Raw genomic sequence first — 10,179 nt, forward strand, 5'->3', positions numbered from 1 at the left:
CTAGATAAAGATGTAAGAATGTTGTTGGCTCAATGTAACATCTATTGTAATTCTGCAAAACGGTTGTATGCAAGATTAACAGCATTACATCATTCTTCTGAGATTAGCAAAGAACAACATTGTAAATTGTTGCCTTTCTTGCATTCGAAAGAGAAAAAGTTGATTTCATGTCATATTTTTGTGAAAAGACAATAGCTGATTTTAACAAAGTACCAGGCGATAGGTTTGCATATGGCGTTGTTAAGATAGATGAGTTTTTAAATGCTGATGAATTGGTTAATATTGTTAATGAAAGTTTGACAAAAGATCAACAAGTGAAAATTTTGAAAATAACTGAACATTCGAAACTTGATTCACAACTCAATTTTGCTGATGTCGATGAGAATTCGGATAATCCTAGCGAAATCAGTGAAATTGAAGAAGAAGAAAGTATTGATTGTTCTCAGTTGTCTATCATTAACATCACATCTAAGGCCAAAGGTAAATAAATTGTTAATGATTCGATGGTTGATGATGACATTGGAAAACCCTCTACTTCGAAATTTTTTGACTTTGATGATGTGGAAGTTCGAGACAGTCAGACAGATAGTAGTGATGACGAGGAGGACGAAATCAAAGCTTCAAATGTTTGTAAGACAGAAAAGAAAGTTTCAACTAAAACTTCAATTCCAAGAGTTGTTGTTGAACAAGTTTATGGAGAAACTGAAAAGTTTGACAAGGTGATGAATGAAAAAGGTCCTCACTATTTGGAAACTCATACTGTCATGTATCCGCATTTTACATGCACAGATGAATTAGTTTTTCCAAATCAGGTATTTATCACAATTGGGAATGATGAGAACGTTAAGCCTGAATTCAACAAATTGGTCGAAGAAGACAATAAACGTTCAACTGATGAAGGATTCTTTGCAAATCAAAACACAGTGAAAACAACCTCACTAAGAATTCTTATGTTTTTCAAAAAAAAAATCAATACAAAAATGGGTTGTTAAATCAGAAAAAGAAAATGATATTGTTACAAAAGAAGTTGTTTATTCAACTCCAATTGTGAAACTTAATTCAAACGAATTCAAAGTTCTTGTTAACAATTTTTCAAAAGAACACAAAGTTTCAAAAAGAAAGGCACGAAAAGCAATTTTTTGGCAAATGGTGTTTAACGAAAAATCCGCTCTGACTAAATCCAAAGTTTCGTCTGAGAAAATCAGTGTTTCAAAATCTAAATTCTCAAATTCTTAAAAAACAAAGAGTTTTCAAAAACCAATTGTAACAGAAAAATAAAGAGACACGTCTTTTCATCAACCAATGAGTGTAATAGACAAATTTCTAATAAACCAAAAGGTTGCATATATTCGAAAATTTGATAAAATTCGAAAGTATGAGAAATCACACCAAGTTGTGAATGATCAAAAACTTAACAATGTTCGAAAATCAACGAATAGTCAACAAGTTCCAACCAAAACTTTCAAATCAAAAGTTACGTTTACTCCACAAAAGCCAAATTTTCAAAATCCTTCAATCACAAAACCAGCAAAAGTTTCGTGTTCAACTGAAAAATCAGAAATTCATTCTATCAATAATTGGCTTGAAGGACAAGGAAAAAGGTATCAGTCTGGGAGGTTTTCTCAAGTTCAGATCAAACCAGCTTATGAAAAGTATTTGAATGAGTCAACAACTGGAAGTTTATCTTCTCAAGATTCATATATTCTAGTACAGAGATGGAAACCAATCAACAAATTAACAAGAATTGAGAAGCCTGAGGTGCAATCTAATGAAAATCCAAAACTATCGAAAAATTATATTTCAATATCTTTAGATAAGGATGTTGATTTAATTGATAGTGTAACAGCAAAAATTTGAACTTGGGCTTTTAGTTCTAAAATTCACTCCTTGTTTCAAACTAATAACCAAGGACCCAAAAAGCCTTGGGTACCTAAATTCTTTAATTAAACGCAGGTACTATATGACGACCAATATAATACGAAGTGGTATATTGATAGTGGTTGCTCACGTCACATGACTGGAAGGAAGGAGAACTTAAGAGATTTTTGATGTCTTGAAAATGCTGGAGTAGTGAAGTTTGGTAATAATAAAAAAATGTCAAGTGAAAGGATATGGCAAGGCAACGAATGGGCATTTCACAATAAATCGAGTTGCATATGTGGAAGGTCTTCAAGATAACTTGATTCGTGTTTCACAATTAGTTGTTGGCACTGGAAATCAAGTGGTGTTTAATGAAGAAGGGAGTATAATCTCAAAAGTCAAGACGAATGAAGTATTGCTAAAATCGAAATGATATGGCGATATGTTCACACTGGATATTAAACTAATAGTGGGCAAACCAACTGTTTGTGTACTTTCGAAAGCTTCAAGTGATGTTAGTTGGTTATGGCATAGACGTTTATCACATTTAAACTTTCAAATTCTAAACAAGCTGGTTACAGAAGATTTAGTATGTGGTCTTCCTATGTTAAAATTTGATAATAATACTCTTTGTGCAGCTTGCGAACAAGGAAAACAACTTCGCAAAGGACATCCTATTGTGATAGACTAAATTTTTTTTGAACCATTGGAACTTCTTCATATTGACCTTTGTGGACCTTCGACTGTTGAAACAATTAACAAGAAACGATACATTTTGGTTATAGTTGTTGATTTTTCATGTTTCACATGGGTATTTTTTCTCAGGTTAAAATCTGAAGTAGCTCAAACAATGATTGATTTTATCAAAAAGATAGAGATGAGTCTGAAAAAGCTCGTTGAATAAAGATTGATAATGGGTCTGAGTTTAAGAATAAGCTGTTGGATTTGCTCTTAACTAAAAAGGGAATTTCGCATAATTTGTCATCACCATATACACCACAACAAAATGGTGTTGTTGAAAGAAGAAACAGATCATTGTGTGAGGCAGCGAGAACAATGTTGACATATGCGAATATTCCTCAGTATCTATGGGCTGAAGCCGTTTCCACAGCATGTTTTACTCAGAATCGTTCTTTTATTCATAGAAGATTCAATATCACTCCTTATGAAATAATAAATAAACGGAAACCTAATGTCAAAATTTTCCATGTTTTTGGTTGCAGGTGTTTCATCATGAATCTTAAAGACAATCTTTCAAAGTTTCAAGCTAAAGCTGATGAAGGCATATTTTTGGGATATTCGCATACTTCTGTTGCATATCGAGTGTTAAACAAACGAACTGGCAAAGTTGAAGAAACTTTTAATCTTACCTTTGATGATTACTATGTTAAACAAGTAGAAAGAAAGTTTGAACAAAAACCAATTCTTGCTGAATCAAACTATCAAACTGAAAATGATAATTCAAATGATTTTGATTATGATTTAATTTTTGGTGTTCCAGACAGGGAAATTGATGCAAAAGTTCATGCTGATGATAATCAAACACCCGAATCATCAAAACATACTGATGATTCAACACTCACTTCGGATACTACTGAAAATGGCGAAAGTATGCTAGATGCTCGTATAGAAGGGGAGCATATGTATATTCCTCTAAATGTTGAGGGGGAGCATCCTTTCGAGGGGGAGAAGAATAGTGTGAATCATGAATTTGAGGGGGAGCATCAAAATGATAATCATGTTGAGGGGGAGAATGATGATATAGATGCAATTAATCTTGATCAAAATGATGAATTTCATGAATTTGATGATAATATTTCTGTGGCAGGTACTGAAAATGAAGAAGCGTACGAAGATGCACCATTGGAATTTGATCCAGCATATCCACCACTTGAGAAATGGACGAAGAATCATACAAAAGAGGAAGTTATAGGAAATCCACAAGATGGAGTTTTAACAAGAGCTCAAATTCATGCGAAAAATGAGGTACTCAAGACGAATCAAGAATTTTGCATGTTTAATGTTTTTATTTCAAAAATAGAGCCAAAAATAGTTAAGGTTGCTATGGAACACTCAGATTGGGTTGTTGCTATGCAATCTAAACTTGCTGAATGCGAACGAAACAAGGTTTGGAGACTTGTTCCAAAACCTTATGATGTTTCGATTCTCGGGCTAAAATGGATTTTCAAAAATAAAACCGACAAAGAGGGCAATATTATTCGAAAAAAATCTAGGCTTGTAGTTAAAGGTTATTCGCAACAAGAAGGTATCGACTATGAAGAAACCTTTTCCCCTGTCACCAGACTCGAGGCTGTTCGAATATTTTTAGCCTATGCAGCACACAAAGACTCTGATGTTTATCAAATGGATGTCAAATGTGCATTCTTTAATGGAGAGCTCGAAGAGACGGTATATGTTGAACAACCACCAAGTTTTGTTAGATACGACTGTGTGTGGGTTAAAACAAGCACCAAGAGCATGGTATACTGTTTATGCTTTTGATCTGTGTCGAACATGACATCCCGATTCTTTTAATGAAATACATTTCTTTGGAAATTCTTTTGATAAATCTTTATCAAATTTTGTTTTGTGACAAATTCCGCAACACTTTTATTTAAAATGTTAATCTGATTTTCAAACAAGCATAAACAAAATCGGTCTTTTCTGGCCATGAAAATGGGGATGTCACAGTTTGTATCAGAGCATTAGTTTAAGCAAAATAGTTATTTGTAGGATTTCTAGACTAAAACTTAGAATGTTAAGCGATGATTGTGAGGTGTGAGCACTAGCTTATTTTAGGAATTATGCCTAAAATGCTTTTATGTGCTAAATGCTTTGTGCCTTATATGTTGTTATTTATTTGGATCTATGGTCTGTTGCCGACCGGATCTGGAAACCTTATGTGTTTAGGATTCTAAACGTACGACTACGATATTAGAACTAGCATGTAAACATTTCGGAGCGATAAGGATGATATAAACGTCTACGCTAAATAAAGATAAATTCACCTTATTCGGTGTATAGATCAAAATGGCAAGAACCCGCAGTGGAGATGGGAATGCAAATAAGAATAGGAATCAACCCCTAGTGATTCAACAAATACCTGTTGAAGCAGATGTTCCCGAACCAATTACCATGGCTGGAGTACAAGCCACGATTCGTGTTATGTTAGCAGAACAAAGGGAGGAAATGAGGCAGATGTTGCATGAAAATAGGGACGAACCTACCATGCCCATTAAGCAACCCGAGCTGATTCCCGAGCAATCGGAGGAAGGGAACTATAGCCGCCATGTGAGTCAAGTCGGGACTCAAGGAGAACGAAGGAATGACCCAGAGAGGGGAAAGGAAAAGGATGGGAGAATGTATAAGAATTTCTTGAGTGCCAAGCCACCAAGTTTTTCAGGAAGCCCAAAGCCTGTTGAGATTAAGGATTGCATCTCTGAAATGGAGATGATGTTCGAGAGCTGCATCTATAGCGAGAAAACATAAGACTGTCTTCGCAGTAAGACAACTGAAAACTGGAGTCTTGAGTTGGTGGAAGCTATTGGCAGATACAATGTCGTGAGGAGAAGCCTTGAAGATGTCATGGGATGAGTTCTTGGAACAACTAAAGATGCAATATTGTTCAGAGATTGATCTGATTGATTTGAACAATGAGCTCCAAAACTTGAAGAATGGAAGGATGAGCGTTGATGACTATGCTACTGTATTCATTGAGAAGATGAAAGTTATTTCCATACCTGGTGCCAACCGAACTCTCCAAAAATAAGAGGTTCGCAAATGGACTGCCAGCCGACTTTGGCCTAACATTCAAGATGGCAACCACATTGAAATCAGCTATTCGAGCAGCTAAGAATATGGAAACCCAGCAAAAGGAAAGGGGTCTGGAGAGGGCCGAGGTTGGTGATAAAAGGAAATTTAACGGATCCTCTAGGTCCGGTAAGAAGAGTAAATTCTCGAAGTCTGGTTCAAGAGGAGGAGGAGCTAAAGCAAAATGGTGTGACAAATGCAAGAAAAAGCACCAAGGAAAAATGTGACGAAGGGGTCACCTATTTCAAGTATGGAAAGCTCGGACACTATGCGAAAGAGTGCACGTTCAATAAGAAGGTTTGCTATGAGTGCAATGAGGAAGGGAACATTTCAAGAGACTGTCGGAAGAAGAAGGATGCAGGAAGACCCAACATTCCACCGAAGCTGAAGACAAGAGCCTTCCAGATGATGCTCGAGGCTGCGAAGGAGGCAGCAAACGTCGCTTCAGGTACCTTTCTTGTAAATGGTTTTCCTGCCAATATAATATTTGATTCCACAGCCATTTTCTGTAGAAAAACTTAATAATTCCATGGTTGTAGAAGTTGCCAGTGGCAAATTCGTACCTGTTAGTGATCGTATTAGGAACATCGTCATCGACTTAAACGAAAATGAATTCCACAACGGGCTATTACCCATAGAGTTAAACGGTTTCGACATCGTTTTGGGAATGGATTGGCTTAGCGCCAACGATGCTGAGATTCTTTTTAGGAAGAAGATAGTAAGGGTGAAGCCGCCCGGAAAAGATTCATTTATAGTGTACGGAGACAAACGCAGAGTGAATTCTGGAATCATCTCCCTGATGAAAGCCAGAAAATATTTGTCCAAGGGATGTGCATCATAGTTGGCATTCATAATCGATGCTAAGAAGGAAAAGAAAGAGATGCAGAATATACCAGTTATGTGTGATTATCTGGAAGTCTTTTCCGAAGATCTTCCCGGATTACCACCTGATAGACAAGTGGAGTTTCAGATAGACTTGTTACCAGGTACAACACCGATAGCAAAGGCACCTTACCGATTAGCACTGACGGAGATGAAGCAGCTTATGACGCAACTTCAGGAGCTGTTGGACAACGGTTTCATTCAACTTAGTTCTTTACCCTGGGGAGCTCCGGTGTTATTCGTGAAGAAGAATGACAGAAGCATGAGAATGTGTATAGACTAGTTGAACAAGGCAACGATGAAGAACAAGTACCCTTTGCCAATGATTGATTACCTATTCGATCAACTGCAAGGTTCGAGCTATTTCTCAAAGATCGATCTTAGGTCAGGATATCATCAGCTAAAGGTGAGAGAGCAAGATATCGAGAAGACTGCATTCAGAACAAGATATAGACACTATGAGTTCTTGGTTATGTCATTTGGACTAACCAATGCTCCAACAACGTTCATGGATTTGATGAACAAGGTTTGTAAACCATTCCTCGATAAATATGTGATAGTGTTCATAGATGACATTTTCGTCTACTCAAGAAGCCAGGAAGAGCATCGCAAGCATCTATAAGAAGTTTTGGAAGTGTTAAAGAAGGAGAAGCTTTACGCTAAGTTCTCCAAGTGTGATTTTTGAATCCGAGAAGTCCAATTCTTGGGTCATGTGGTTAACCAGGAGGGAATAATGGTTGACCCAACAAAAATCGAAGCTGTAACGAAGTGGGAACGTCCAAAGAGTCCCACAGGGATTCGAAGCTTTCTTGGATGAGCTGGATATTACCGATGATTTATCCAAGGCTTTTCTTTGATAGCTGCTCCATTGACATTGTTGACCCACAAAGTAGCTACATATTCATGGAGTGAGAAACACGATGAGGCATTCGTGAAGATAAAGAAGAAGTTATGTGAAGCATCGATTCTTTCTCTACCCGATGGAGTCGAAGACTTCGCAGTCTACAGTGACGCATCTGGAGTTGGGTTTGGTTGTGTTCTGACCCAAAGAGAAAAGGTGATAGCATATGCCTCTCAACAATTGAAAGAGCACGAAAAGAGCTACCCCACTTATGATCTGGAGTTGGCAGTGGTAGTATTCGCCTTAAAGATATGGAGGCATTACCTCGATGGCACAAAGTGCAAGCTTTTTACTGATCATAAGAGTCTCTAGTATCTCTTTAATCAGAAAGAATTGAACATGAGGCAACGACGCTGGCTAGAATTACTCAAGGACTACGACTGTGAGATACTTTACCACCCTGGTAAAGCCAATGTTGTCGCTGATGCTCTCAGTCAAAAAGTTAACCTTGAAAGGAAAAGGTTAAGAGCGTTAGGAATTGAAGTTGTCTCGACAATTGTGGAAAGTATCAAGAAAGCTGAAGAAGAAGCTTCAGAAATGAATGAACGAAAAGAAGAACGTTTGGGAAAGACGTTGGTATTCGGTACAAACCGTCAAGGACTAAAGGTGCTCCAAGATCGGATTTGGGTACCTAAGACAGGAGGAATAAGAGACCTTCTGATGGAAGAAGCGCACAAGACCATGTACTCGATTCATCCCGGTAGCACTAAAATGTATAGGGACCTAAAACCCTAATACTGGTGGCCGACGATGAAACTCGATGTAGCAAAGTATGTGGCCGAGTGTGTAACATGTGCAAGAGTTAAGGCACAACATCATAAACCGGATGGTAGTTTAGAACCTTTACCTATACCCATGGGTAAATGGGAAGACATCACCATGGATTTTGTGACTAAACAGCCCAGGACGAAGAACAGACACGACATGATTTGGGTGGTCATGGATCGTTTCACTAAGAGTGCACACTTCATAGCAGCCAACGAGAAGTGGTCTATGGATAAGCTCGCAAATGCTTACATGAAGCAAATTGTAAGACTTTACAGTGTTCCTCTAACGATTGTATCAGATCGTGATAGTCGTTTCATGTCAAGATTTTAGAGAAGCCTACAAGAGGAATTGGGTACTAAATTGTGCTTGAGTACGGCTTACCATCCACAGACTGATGGTCAGTGAAAAAGAACAATTCAGACACTGGAAGATATGCTGAGAGCATGTACCCTCGAGTTCCAAGGGAACTGGGACGAGCATTACCTCAAGTAGAATTTTCCTATAATAATAGTTTCCACTCAAGGCCGGAGAAAAGCTTTGTACCAAGATTTGTACGGACATAAGTGTCATACGCCGTCTTGTTGGCTTGAGGCCGGAGAAAAGCAGTTTATGGGCCCCGAGTGTAACTCCCGTGTTTCTAGGATTGCCATTTTTTAGCAATGTAATAGTCTAGGTTAACCTTTGTAACCCAATTTGAAATAATAAAAATGTATTATTTGTGAATTATGTGAATTATGTGCATATTTTCTTAATTATTGTAATTTAATAAATTAAGAATAAATTCAGCGTCAAAATTTAAGAGTAAAATAAACTCGATATCTTTACATAAAGTTGTAGTGGCCGAAACGAGGTTTCCGTGTATATATATATATATATATATATATATATATATATATATATATATATATATATATATATATATATATATATATATATATATATATATATATATAGAACGCCCAAATCTGACTTCGTATGAGGAAGTTATGACTTGGCCGTATGCAGCCCGAATACTCGATTTGAGATCGAGCGATTTTTAGACGAAGCAATTTAAACAAGAATCGAAGATCTCATTGTTAGTAGTGAAACAATGAAAAGTTAGGCGAGAACGAACGTCGGACGAAGAAGTTATGAATTTATAACGAAGTTTTCCTGTTCCGGCCTACTAAAAATAAATAATAAAAATAAATTCAAAATTAGCCGACGGAGTCTAAACGAAAGTTGTAGAGCGTAGTCACACCTACGCATGGATATAAAAAACGTCGAAAACGGAGTTTGTATGAGAGAGATATGAATTTTTGAAGTTTATTAATTAATTAAAATGTAAATTTAAATTTAAACTTCCGATATTATCCGAAGGGGAGTCACCGGACTTATCCGGGTTACGCCCAGCGTAATGTTGTATGCCCAGCGTAAAGCGAAGCGTGACGACCCTCGCACTCGAATACTCCGATGACGTAAGCGCTGACGACTTCCGAGGCGTACGCCCTGCGTACTCCGAAGTTACGCCTAGCGTAACCTCGAAGCTCAGCGCCTATAAAAGGGCATGCGAGGGCAGCCAATTTCCTTTACAAACTTCTTCCTTTTCTCTCTAGTTTTTGCCTCGATTTGCGTGCCGTTTATACCCCGAACCCTGGTATTATTCCCGAGCCCCGAAGCAAGTTCCGAAGTCCTGAGGATCCCCAGAAGTGAGATTTCCGAGCTAAAGCCCTGCCCGCGAGGAGCCAGATTTTTGTGAAGATCTTCTAGATCTACGGAGAAACACTACTTCTGCAAGCCGTAGTGTTGTCCGATCATCTTCTGATCAAGTGAGTGTGTAGTCATTTTCTTCTAACACATTATTATGAAGTATTTTATACGAAATACGTGTTACGTGTATACTTTGTTGATTATATGTGTGAATGTATATTCACTTTCTTCTATCTCATAGATCTGATTTATTCTCTATGAAATATGTG

Source organism: Lactuca serriola, chromosome 7 (assembly GCF_051521515.1).
Source record: "Lactuca serriola cultivar US96UC23 chromosome 7, Lser_US96UC23_V15, whole genome shotgun sequence".
Taxonomy (NCBI): Eukaryota; Viridiplantae; Streptophyta; class Magnoliopsida; order Asterales; family Asteraceae; genus Lactuca; species Lactuca serriola.